The sequence below is a fragment of the Chrysemys picta genome, chromosome 7, assembly GCF_011386835.1.
Source record: "Chrysemys picta bellii isolate R12L10 chromosome 7, ASM1138683v2, whole genome shotgun sequence".
Lineage (NCBI taxonomy): Eukaryota > Metazoa > Chordata > Testudines > Emydidae > Chrysemys > Chrysemys picta.
In genome coordinates this window covers 125188938-125201606 of record NC_088797.1, presented here as the reverse complement: position 1 = coordinate 125201606, position 12669 = coordinate 125188938, and the positions used below count along the sequence as shown (strand labels likewise).

At 49.5% G+C, this 12669-nt stretch overlaps 1 protein-coding gene across 1 annotated transcript in view; it reads left to right on the top strand.

The window, feature by feature from the left end:
- Window positions 1-494: 494 nt before the first annotated feature.
- Window positions 495-12669, top strand: part of SFXN2 (sideroflexin 2) — an 88533-nt gene continuing 76358 nt past the window's right edge. Inside the window, exon 1 of the mRNA XM_065552635.1 lies at window positions 495-567. The gene's annotated coding sequence lies outside the window, so the exon portion shown is untranslated. The remainder of the gene's footprint in view (window positions 568-12669) is intronic.

Genomic DNA, 12669 nt, shown 5'->3' with positions numbered 1-12669 from the left:
AGAGAGAGACATACACACCCATCTTCTGCCCTGCCACAGCCCAAACCCATGTGGAATTCAGTCCATTATGTCTCGGTCTCTAGTCTACTTCTTCCATCTAGAATTTAAAATCCTGCCACGACCCAAGCGCAGGGTTCTGAGCTCGTCATATTCATCAGTCTCACTCGCTTCAGATACGATGGGCCAAAGCAGGGGAGAAAACACAGCTTTTTAAACTGGGGTCTTGGAAGAGACATAAAACAGGGAAGCTGTTTCTCAAGTATTTTGTGGCTGCTGGGAATTTCTGAGCACTTTCCAACCTCTGCTTTTGTCTGACCTGGGAGCTGCAAAATCTTTGCTGTTTGACTAAAAAAAACCCAGCGGCTCCTTTGTATTATGAAGGTCAGACTAGGTGGTCACAATGTCCTTCCTGGCCTCGGGATCTGTGAAAATAGCGAATGACCATCTCTGAGCAAATGTGCTTTTAATTTAACTCTAAAACAAATCTCTTTCAGGTCTGCCTTGTGCGTGATCAGCTGCGTCTTCCAGGCTGGTGAGTCGGCTGAGTAAGGAGCATCTCTGCCAAGGGTAAGTCTTGAGGATTTTTCCCAGACCTACTAGTCAGCAGTTCTCTACGGCTTTTCCTTTCCGTATCCTTACCGTGACACAAGGGCTAAGAGTTCTGATCCCAGCAGTGCATGTGACTGCCTCTGTGATCTTGGGCAAGTCATTTTACCCGGCTGTCTCCTCTGTGGGGTGAGACACTCCTACTTCACTGAGGGGTAGCGTGTTGAGAATGAATGTGTCAATCAATGCAAGTACAGTGCTTTGAAGCTGTAGGTGCACGCTTCCCGGCTCTTTGAGCTCTGATCAAGTGAAAAATTCTCTAAGTGTACCACTCCCTTCCTCCCAAAGGCTCACTCTCAGAGCTAATCAGGTGTGTACAATGTCTCTCTCTAGGGGCTGCTGCTACAGGTTATAAATCTTAGCACTGCTGCCGTGAGTTGGGGGGAATCTCTGTACCTCGTGCGATAGAGGCCTGTGCATTTGGGGTTGAAGGTTGAGATTTCTCTTCCTGGGCGCTAAGTGGAGGAAGTGGAGCTGAGTTGATGTCTGTTCATGTATGTGGCAGACGTTAAATATTTGGTTTGCCTTACAGTAGTATATGGTATTACAGATGCCATTTGGGAAGTAGAAACTACTTAGGACGGGATTAGAAGGTCTGGGGATATTGTAAGAGCAGAGGGAAGATCCGTTCTGGCGTAGTCCTTAAAATGTGCTTTGGAGTTGTTCTATCATTATACTTAGGGTTGGCAGAATTCCAGCTTTATTTTTTGATAATATCAATGTTTATATTTTTAAGCATTTTTTTCTATTTTATCAATTTCAGTTTTCACAGTTGCGCAAAATTCTGGGTGTTGAGGCATGTATTGTTCTTTGTTTCTATTTCAATGTTGCAGGAAATGATGGGCAGGTCAGCCAGTAATTCTCTCATGACAGTAGATATAGAGATTCCAGAAGTGAAGTCTTTATAACCATTAAAATACAAATTGTTCACATCACAGGACAGCATCTACCAAGTAAATGTCCTTACATCAAACTCGAATGGGTTCTCAAGCAGCGTTTTTCTTACTTTGCCCAGCTGTACATTTCAATGATTATCGATGGAAATGTTTTTTTGTGGGTTTGTGTGTGTACGGGGAAATTATGGATAAAAACCTAGTTCTTCTAAGCCTAATTATACTTTGTATTTGTCCCACTCTTTTGAGCCAAGTATCACAAAGCTCACGGCAAACAATTAAATCCCACAATTTGTTGGGAGGTGAGAATTGTCACACACACACACACACACACACACACACACACACACACACACACACACACACACACACTTTACAAAGAGAAATTGAAACAAAGATAGGATCACACACTGAGTTTACTTAGATTGTAAACAACTTGGGGCAGGGACTGTCGTTTTAGTCTGTGTTTGCACCACGCCGAGCACAATGGGGCTCTGGTCCCTGACTGGGGCTCTTAGGAGCTACCACAATACGAATAATAAATAATCAGTGGGCTGCCAGGACTCATTGCTGTACCCCTAGAGCAGGGGTGGGCAAACTTTTTGGCCTGAGGGCCACATCGGGGTTGTGAAACTGTATGGAGGGCCGGGTAGGGAAGGCTGTGCCTCCCCAAACAGCCTGACCCCCCAGCCCCCCATTCCGCCCCCTCCCACTTCCTGCCCCCTGACTGCCCCCCTCAGAACCCCTGACCCATCCAACCGCCCCTGCTCCTTGACTCTGACTGCCCCCTCCTGGGACCCCCTGCCCCTAACTACCCCCCCGGGACCCCACCCCTTATCCAACCCCCCCGCCCCTGACTGCCCTGACCCCTATCCACACCCCTGCTCCCTGACAGACACCCCCCCCGGGACTCCCACGCCTATCCAACTGCCCTCTACTCCCTGTCCTCAGGGCCAGAGCGCTGGCGGTGTGGCTGCGGGGGAGGGGGAACAGCAGGGGGGGGCCGGGGGCCAGATGTGGCCCGCGGACTGTAGTTCGCCTACCTCTGCCCTAGATCATGCTGCCCCTCAATTCGACTCTCACTGAGTGTTTTACATGGAGGCAAAATAAGTGTTTAGCAGTGTGGCGTTCTCTCCGGGGCTCGCATCCTGGCTGGAGAACATTTCCACCGCGCTGCTTAGCGCGACCTTTCACGTGTGAGCAATCCTTGTCTGCTTTGCACTGAGCCTCCGCTCTAGATTTCCCAGGATGCTGGCGGGGGAAGGGAGAGCGCACGGGAAACCTGACATGGCATGTTATTTTATTGATCGGCTACTTTGTCCTGACGGGGGGTGGGGGGAAGGGCGGGTTAGAAATAAACGGCTCGAGTTGGGAATGGAGAGAGACGGATTAGGAGCCGGGTGAAAACGTGTCAGAATGCAGAAAGAAAAACGAGCAGCCGGCTGAGTAAAATCGGTGTCTGATGAAGGACGCGGGGCCTGGTGGAAGCAAGACACCAGGGCCTGGTGACACTGATCGAGAAAGACTGATGGAGAACGGCTGGAGCCGGTTGCAAACATCTGGGGAACCAGGGCTGGTGTGAGGGCGACGTCTAATAACTACCGTGGCTCCAGCAGCTACTTCTCAGGGTTTTACTTTGTGGCCTCGATAACTCGTCACCAGGAGTTTAATTAAAAGGTTGCAATTGATTTGTGTGCAGGCAGGATAGGAGCAGTCACTTCTCTGGTGAGAGGGGATGGAAGTGTAGCTTTAGATACCGGGCCCCCGCCTACCCCCACACATTTGGGATTAGATGTAAAACTTCGGAACATTGAGGCCAAATGCAACTTCCTTGGGTAGTGCCTGAGAAACAGCGCAAGGGCTGCGGGATTGGGGAGGTGCAGTCGACATGGGCCTGGGCAGTCCAGTCCGGTTCCGAAGCCCAAGCGGGTCCAATTGCACCAAGTTGGTATAAACAAGAGGGGCTACGATTGGGAAGGGCATTTTCTCTGAGCATCTCTGGACTTCAGAATTCACTCCTTCCTCCTAGTTCGAAACAATCGAAGTCTGATCGCCTCCAGGTCTTACCATTTTTCTCAGGCGTTTGAAAATGGGGTAGGGTTGGGGGGGAAGTATCATAAGGGTGGGGGAATTGTTGGAAAGGGAGATGACTTTCAGGGTTTTAAGTTGCCTGGCTCACTGGCACTTAAGTTATAATTAACTGTATAGCTGTATGGGGGGAGGGATAGCTCAGTGGTTTGAGCATTGGCCTGCTAAACTCAGGGTTGTGAGTTCAATCCTTGAGGGGGCCACTTAGGGATCAGGGGCAAAATCAGTACTTGGTCCTGCTAGTGAAGGCAGGGGGCTGGACTCAATGACCTTTCAAGGTCCCTTCCAGTTCTAGGAGATTCATTTCTTTCATTCAGCTGTACTTTTAAGCTATGGCAAGGGCTCCCAGGGCATATGGATAGGAGTCCTTTTGTAGCATTTGCATAAATCTAAATAAACAATCAGGGTAAGGATGGAAAAAATACGTTTGATTGTGAATCTGATTTTAGTGTGAATCTAGAGGATAAGGTTTGTAACCTAAGGAATCTTTAAATGAATTTCTTGTCCCTTTTCCAGTGTTGCCGTTTTATTGAGTCTTACAAGAGTTGGTGGTTTTCTTAAAGCCCCAACTGCTGGAGTCAGGGGATGGGCTGAGGACTCGGCTTTTGTTAACAAATCAAAGAAAATGCCGGGCAGAGAGAAATGTAACCCCTACCAGCTGCAACAGCAGAAGGCAAAGAAAAAGACACCCCCCCACACACACAAGGTATTACTGTGTAAATCTCATGATTTTTAAGCCAATCTCATAATTTTGGCAGGCCCGTCTCATGATTTTGGAATGCCAGGCGCAGTTCTGCTTGTCAGTAGGATTTATCACAAGTTATTGGGTTGGATGCAGGCACTACTGGATGAAATTCTCTGGCCTGTGTTATGCAAGAGATCAGATTTGGGGCTCAGGCTGGACCCTTCTGGACTTGGTCTATGAATATCCAGGAACCGAAGGGAGCTCCTAGCTAGCTCCCCTACAGGCCCTGCTCACTTGGCTTCTAAAATTCCTTTAATTTAAAATTCTATTTCAGGGGAAATCTTCCTGGTTCATTAGAAGTTAAACACAGAGCTTAAATATGATGGGAAGCATATTTAGATGTCATCAGCTTAAACACATACATCAACCTCATCAATATGGAAGCCCGTCTTGGGGAGCTGTTTAAGATAACATCATCCGCTCTTGGAAATTATGAAGGAATATTAATTAGCCAGGATCTGGGTAGTATATCATAAAGAATAAATCAAGAGCCTCGCTGCATAAGATAAATCACTGTCGGGGACGGGGGGGGAGTAAGTTCCCAAGATTGATTATTGTTTCATACAGCACCTTCCTACCTCAGAGTACTTTGCAGATATATAAAGATCACTGCAGCTGCTTAACAACTGATAGCCCCACAACACAATAGTGTGTTTTTATTTAGATTTGAGACAGTAGCTAGAGGCCCTAATGGGGATCAGGGCTCCATTGTGCTAGGAGCTGTACAAACTCACAGGCCATGTCTACACTACAAACTGGGGTTGCCGGTCCCTGCCCCAAAGAGCTTAGTTTAATAGACAGGTGTACAAAGGGTTGGATGGGAAACAGAGTAACCCAAGGTGTGTCACAGACAGCAGATCAGTGGCAGAGCCAGGTTTAGAATGCGGGTCTCCCGATTTCTAGTCCAGCGCCTCTATCCACTAGGCCGTGCTCCCTCTTCCTGACGTGGCCCTCTCCCTCGCTAACGTGGCAGTGGCTGAGGAATTTCAGAACGCGCTGCGATCGCTCGAGCTGGAATTTAGCTAAGACGCTGCATGGAGCACCTTTGCTCTGCGGGGTGGAAGCCCTGGGATCTTCCCGGAACTCAGTTGCCCAGGCCCTTGGTTTGACATTCACCCCCAGCAGCACGGCATTCCCTGCCCTGGTTTGTCAGGCATCTGTGTGTTACGAGCTAAGAGGGAAGAGTGCCTGCCTCCCTATTGAGTCATCAGCACAGCCTTCGGCAGCATCCCGAGGACATGCTCTTCTGTCTCCTGTCCGCGGGCTGAGTGAGAGCGAGAAAGAGACGGCAGCATTCCCAACCATGTGGCGCTCCCTCTGATCCACTGCTGACTTGGCGGGTGCCAGGCAGTCTGTTACTTAACCAGACAATGATAGGAACTCAAGGGGAAGCCTTCTCTTCCCGCGCTCCCTCATCCTCTCTCCAGAGGGTGTTGGTGGCAGACGTACCTGCTGGAGCTACAATGGTATGATGCCACTACCTGTTGGCTTGGTGTATGGAACTTATCTGGTCCCCATTACACTATCTTTAGTATATCTCCTCTCACAACCCCCCTGCAAGGTAGGACATTGTACAGATGGGGAACTGAGGCATCTGGAGCTCCAAGCTCTGGCGCATGGCCTGGAGTATAATTTAGGACTTTGCCCCAGACGTCAATGGGAGGTTTGCACAAAGAGCAAGGGCAGACTAGGGACGGAATAAAGTCCCTAAACTTCCATCGCCCGTTTGTTCAGTGCTTTGCTCTCACATTCAGCACCACTTAATGGGAAGTCTGCTCCCCTTCAGAGCCAGTGCTCTTCCTGCCCTTTGTTTCTCTTCCTCTTCCCTGTCTGTGTGTCACTCCTTTCTTCCTCCTGCATTTCCTTCCCCGTGGGCTTCTTCCCTTCCCCATTCCATCTGCTAAAACGAAGAGCAATTAAATAGTTAATGCTGACATTTTATGTGTCTTCATTAGACTTCAGTGTTAATGTTCCAGTGGGATTAATGGGGGCTGGCCTGTTCACACCTCCCTGAGTTATTCTTTCAGGCTGTCTGCAGACTCAGGCAGACATCACTGCGTTGGTTATGCTCCATTCACACGTTCCAGGTTTACTTCCCAACCGCGCCGCTTAGAAACATACCTGTTAGAATGCAAACTGAGATTCTGTGTAATCCGAATGTGCCACATGCATACGTCAGCAGGGCTGGGCACTTCATGCCAATGAGCTGAAAGGATCAGCACTGGAATAGATAACAAGTTGACTTTTAAGTGATCACCAGACAATTCACCAGACAATTGTTTCCAAGTTGATACCCCATTGAGATGAATGGGAGAAGTTCACACCTCTTCCGCCTATACACCTAGGAACAAGGAACACAGACCAGCCCTACAGAATAGGGGGACTCTGTCCTGGAAAGCAGAGACTCTGAAAAGGATTTAAGATTTGTGGAGGAGGGCAAGCAACTTGACCTGTGCTGCCGTGGCCAAAAGGAGATGTGATCCTTGGGTGCACGAACAAGGGAGGGGTGAGTAGGCGCAGGGAGGTGATTTTAATTCATCGGTGAGACCCAATACTGGAATGCGATTGTGAAGATTTTGTACTGTCTGGACAGTTTGAGAGTTCTGTGTGGGATTATGAATGTTCTGTGTGTATCCTGGCCAAAGTGCAAACTTCATTTTGAATGTGCAGTTGTTTGCCGTCTCTGTCCTTTTATCCCCAGGGTGGACTGAAGTCCCAAGGACCAGTAATACAATACCAGGTTATTAAATCTGGCTGGTCTGCTATTCAAATACAAACATCCTAGACAACAGCCTGGGTGTCACCCAGGAGAACAGGTTTGTTGGGGAGAAGTCACCTGGTCGGGTCTGATGCTGCTCTGGGAGGCCCCTGACAGAGGGACTGGGAGGTTGTAAGAAAGCAGGAGTTGCTCTGCTTGGTGTCCTTGGCCATTTTCATCAGCTCAAGCAGAGGGGAGCTGCAGCAGGAGCGTGATAAGGCGAGAGGGAACCCTCCTACCCGAACTCAGCCCACCCCCAGGGACTTCCAAGGGAAGGGTGAGCTAGCGAGGGGCATTGCGGTATGGGTGGGTGTTGTTTTCGAAATGATCTGTACTCTCTGCCCTTTCTCTCTCCTAAGTAAAGAGCAATGGTGCTTTAGGATCCTGTGCGAAGTCTCTGGGCGTGCGTAGGCACCTGTTATGTGCTACACCGATCATGTGCCATCGAAGATTTAACCTGTGGACTCAAAAATGCCTGCCTGGCTGAGTTCTGGGGGTGGGGGTGTTGAAGCTATGGGGAGTTTGGGGACCAGTTCTGGTCCCGGGGTGAGGCAATTGGTCTGTGGAGATCTCAGCAGGGAGCTCTGCGCCCCGAGAGTGTGCCCAGAGCCCTCAAGCTAGGGCAGTGAATGGACCCCGTTGAGTCTCCTGAGGCTGAAAGCACATGGCGGGGTTCAGTCTGGTGCGTGCCCAAGAAGTCAACGAGCTCTGTGACAGGGACACCCAGTTCTGCTGTCCCCATGTTCAAAAAGAGGTTGGAAAATTGGAAAAGATGGAGAAAAGAGCCAGAAAAATGATGTTAAGGGCTGGAAAAAAATACCTCAGAGTGAGACTTAAAGAACTCAATCTGTTTAGCTTATCAACAAGAAGACAGAGCAGTGACTTGATTATGGTGGATAAGTCCATAGGGGGGTATGATAGAGGTATGAGGGGGGATATGATAGAGGTATATAAAATCATGAGTGGTGTGGAGAAAGTGAAGAAGGAAAAGTTATTTACTTGTTCCCATAATATAAGAACTAGGGGCCATCAAATGAAATTAATGGGCAGCAGGTTTAAAACAAATAAAGGAAAGTTCTTCTTCACACAGTGCACAGTCAACTTGTGGAACTCCTTGCCTGAGGAGGTTGTGAAGGCTAGGACTAACAGGGTTTAAAAGAGAACTGGATAAATTCATGGTGGTTAAGTCCATTAATGGCTATTAGCCAGGATGGGTAAGGAATGGTGTCCCTAGCCTCTGTTTGTCAGAGGATGGAGATGGATGGCAGGAGAGAGATCACTTGATCATTACCTGTTAGGTTCACTCCCTTCACTTAAGTCCCTTCACAAAGAGGAAATGGCAGGAACTAAGGTGTTCTGTAATCTAGTGAAGAAAGGCAGAACAAGACCCAGTGGCTGGAAGCTGAAGCCAGGCAAATTCCAGTTAGAAAACCTGGAAGTGAAGTGGTGGGTTCCCCATCGCTTGATGTCTTCAGATGCAGCCTGGATACCCTTAAGAACATAAGAACATAAGAATGGCCCTACTGGGTCAGACCAAGGGTCCATCTAGCCCAGTATCCTGTCTTCCGACAGTGTCCAATGCCAGGTGCCCCAGAGGGAATGAACAGAACAGGGAATCATCAAGTGACCCATCCCCGTCGCCCATTCCCAGCTTCTTGCAAACAGAGGCTAGAGACACCATTCCTGTCCATCCTGGCTAATAGCTATTGATGGACCTATCCTCCATGCATTTATCTAGTTCTTTTCTAGCTTCACAACATCCTCTGGCAAGGAGTTCCACAGGTTGACTGTGCGTTGTGTGAAGAAATACTTCTTTTTATTTGTTTTAAACCTGCTGCCTATTATTTTCATTGGGTGACCCCTAGTTCTTGTGTTATGAGAAGGAGTAAACAACACTTCCTTATTTACTTTCTCCACACCAGTCATGATTTTATAGACCTCTATCATATCTACCCTTAGCCGTCTCTTTTCTTTTCTTCTGGCCTTGAACTCTATGAATCACTTTCTGCTTGGAAGACTCTCTCAGGGCCGGTCATTTTCTTCCCCTCACCTCACCCCAGGAAAGGTTAGACTCTGGTTCATAGTTCTGCTGGGTGGGGTGAGTTCCAAAGCTGCCCAATTAATATACAGGGCTCTGCTTATAACCAGTCCTTGACTCCTCTCTGCAACAAATCACAGAAAATAAAGCCCTGTGCGAGGTTACCGGTACTGATCTCACTGCACCGCTCCGCATCATAACAATGCAGGAACTCCCCCACTGCTCTAGGGATCAGTCGCTCCATCTGCCTGTGGTACACCTGTACCCCGGTATAACGCGGTCGTGGGGAGCCAAAAATCCCTACCGTGGTATAGCTGAAACCCCGTTATATCGGGGTAGGGGCGGCAGGGCTCCGGCAGTGATTTAAAGGGCCCAGGGCTCCCCGCAGCAGCCGGAGCCCCGGACCCTTTAAAGCGCCGCTGGAGCCCCGCTGCTACCGCCCTATACGCAAACCCGTGTTACATTGGGTCGCGTTATAGCGGGGTAGAGGTGTATTTGCACCGCGTCTTTCCCTGATAGCCAAGGGGAAAGGAAAGGCAGCTATGTTCTGCCAGGCGTCTCTGCACCGGGCAGGTGGAGCGAGGTTCTGGGGAGAAGGGAATGCGGTAATAAGCGAGGATTGCCCGGTTCTTGATCCAAAGACCATTATGCAACTGACATCAGCAGATACGCTCGGTTGCTCACGAAGCGCTGTCCAGAGGGAACGTGAGGGCTTTTCTTGGCAACTTTTAGTTTGACTGTCAGCTTGATTTATGTTGCAATTTGCATCGCTTTGCATAATGTACCCATAATGTACTTAGCACTTTGGTTTGTTGTTTTAACACCGTTAAAAAAAAAAAAAGGCCCAAACCTCGAAGGCCTGATTTTCAAATAGAACTGAGCCAGGCTGCTGATGGGGCCCAGAGACGGATGGATCACAGAGAGGAATTTTATCCCTTCTTGCATTGGCTGGGTATGTGGTGGGGTTCCTGTGTGGAAGCACTGGGCTATAGATTGCTCATTGCAATAGCTTTTCCTGCCTCAAGTCTCCATCTCTCCTTGTACTGTCTGCTGTTAGACGCAACGTCGTGGGCCGGTGCTTTGATCTGGGCAATCCCAGGTCCCCTCCTTATTATTTATTTCTAGTGCCTAGAAGACCCGACAGAGATCAGAGCCTCCTCGTGCTCAGTGCTGTACGAACATAGAGGAAGAGACAGGCCCTGCCCAAGGATCTTGCCATCTGAATAGACAAGACAGACCTTAATTCAGCCCCCTTGTGCATGTGCATTATGACTTAGTCGTTAATTGCATGATCACACTGTGTTTTCCACAGGACCCCTGCTTCATTCAGTGCCCAGAATGGCCAGTGCTCCCTTAATGAGCAGCTATTCAATGGGCTTCTCCCCATGCAATGCGTGGCCCTGGCCTCACCGCGCACACGCTGTTCAACCTTTGCTCTGAAGGTTTGTTTCCTCATGCACTTTTCTACGGGGCTCATCACTACAGTACCCGAGTGCTTCACAGACGTTAAGGGATTTATTTTCAACCCCCCCTGTAAGGTGAGCATTATGTTATTGTCCCCATTGTACAGGCAGGAACTGAGGCACCAAGATTAAGGTCCAAAGTACCCACTCATTTGGGGTGCCTAATCTGAGCCCTGCAAGTTGATTTTTCAGAGTATTCTTAGGATACTTCCTATGTTGAAAGCCGGGGACCCGCTGACTTCAGTCGCAGCTGTGAGCGCTCTGCACTTCTGTAAATCAGAGCCAGGCACCCAAAACTGAGAGACGCACCACCAGCGACAACCTGTGAAAAGTTGGGTCTAAGTGACTCGCCCGGAATCGCCCAGGAGAGGCAGGGATAGGATCCAAATCTCCGGAGCAGCGTTCAACTTGCGTTCACCATGAGACCATCCTCTCTCTCTGCCTGCAAGCCTCTGCCTCGTTTGCTACACCCCTTCCAACGCCTGCAACGGCGCGGCCCCTACAAACAACCATCTCCATTTCACAACGCTGGCTCCTCCCTGGAGCAGAGCCATCCTGTGGAAAACCAGTATGTGATCATGTAACTAAAGGCTGGATCATAAGGGATAAGCACAAGGCGGTGCGGGGGGTGGGGTTCTGTGTAATTTCCCAGGTTTTTTAAAAAAAGCAAACTGAAAAAACTAGGAATTCCATCATGTGGTGCTATATTGACACCCATGTGGATTATCAGCAGGGTTGGAACCTTTAGATCTACTGTACAGACTTCTGCCACTTGTGCTATTGGAGTAACCGATAGCAGTAGTAGGTTGTCATCCTCTGTGTGGAACTTTGCCAGGGTGGTTCACGCCTATTTGCTGACAGCAGAGACAAGGTGAGACTCAGGGTTGTTGGGTTCCATTCCAGGCTCTGGAGGGGAGTTTGCTGTAGTGGACACAGACTTTTCTGACCCTTTCCCCTAAGCCTGATCCCTTCTGCCCCACCCAGCCAATCTCAGTCTCCCCCAATGTACTGGCTCCAAGTCCCCCCCCCCCCACATTTCCCTCCCTAGCTCCCCTTCCCCAAACAGTCCCCGTCCGACCCCCTTTCCCAGCCTCCATTCCCAGTCCTTCCTGCCGTCCCCTGCAGGTGCCTTCTCCCCATCGACTCCCCCACCCGCCCTCCACAGGTCCCTCTCTTGTTCCATCTGCAGTCACATCAGGCCGCTTTCTCCTTCTCCCAGCCTGGGCCCAGCAGGCTCCCTGCTCTCCATTAGGTGCTCACCCCACCTGAACCTAGCATGGCCGGCAGCAGCCCGGAGCTGCAACTGCAGGGAAAGGCGGACACAGCCGCAGGCTGGAGCATGCCCAGGTGGACAAAGTCTTCAGGGAACCGAGCTGCTAAAATCTAAGGTCTACTGAGCATCTACAAAATGCAGCATTTTCTGCGGCTGATAAGTAGGCTGGGCAGAACTCAATTTTGATCATTTCAGTGGATAAGGCTGATATTTTTAAGCATTTTCCCCCATTTTGATTGATTTAAATTTTCACAGTTGCTCAAAGTGATGGGTTTTAAGCATTTTTATTTTGATATTTACCGATGGAAATGTTCACAGTTGCGGCGGGGCGGACAATAAGTACTTAATGACAGTAAGCGTTGCGATTCGAAGAGTGGAAGCTTTCTAACCATTCAAACACTAATTGTCAGCATCGCATGTCAAAATATTCAAAGTAAATATCCTTAAATCAAGCCCTAATAAGTTCTCAAACAGCATTTTTCTTACTTTGCCTGTCAGTGAATTTCTATGATTATTAAGGCTCTGTGTTTGTCACGGAAGTCTCGGATTCCGTGACTTTCCGTGACCTCCGTGACTTCTGCAGCGGCCCGTGTGGCTGGCCCGGGGGGCACCTGAGCAGCTCCGGCAGTCACTGCTGGAGCAGTCTTGAGCTCTCTGCCCCCCCAGCAGCAGGAGTTTGGGTGTGTGGGGGCTCAGGGCTGGGGATCGGGGTACAGGGTGGTGCTTACCTGGGGGGAGGCTCCCCAGAAGAGCAACAGGAACTCCCCTCCCTCAGCTCCTAGTTCCACATGCTGCCTCTGCTGGC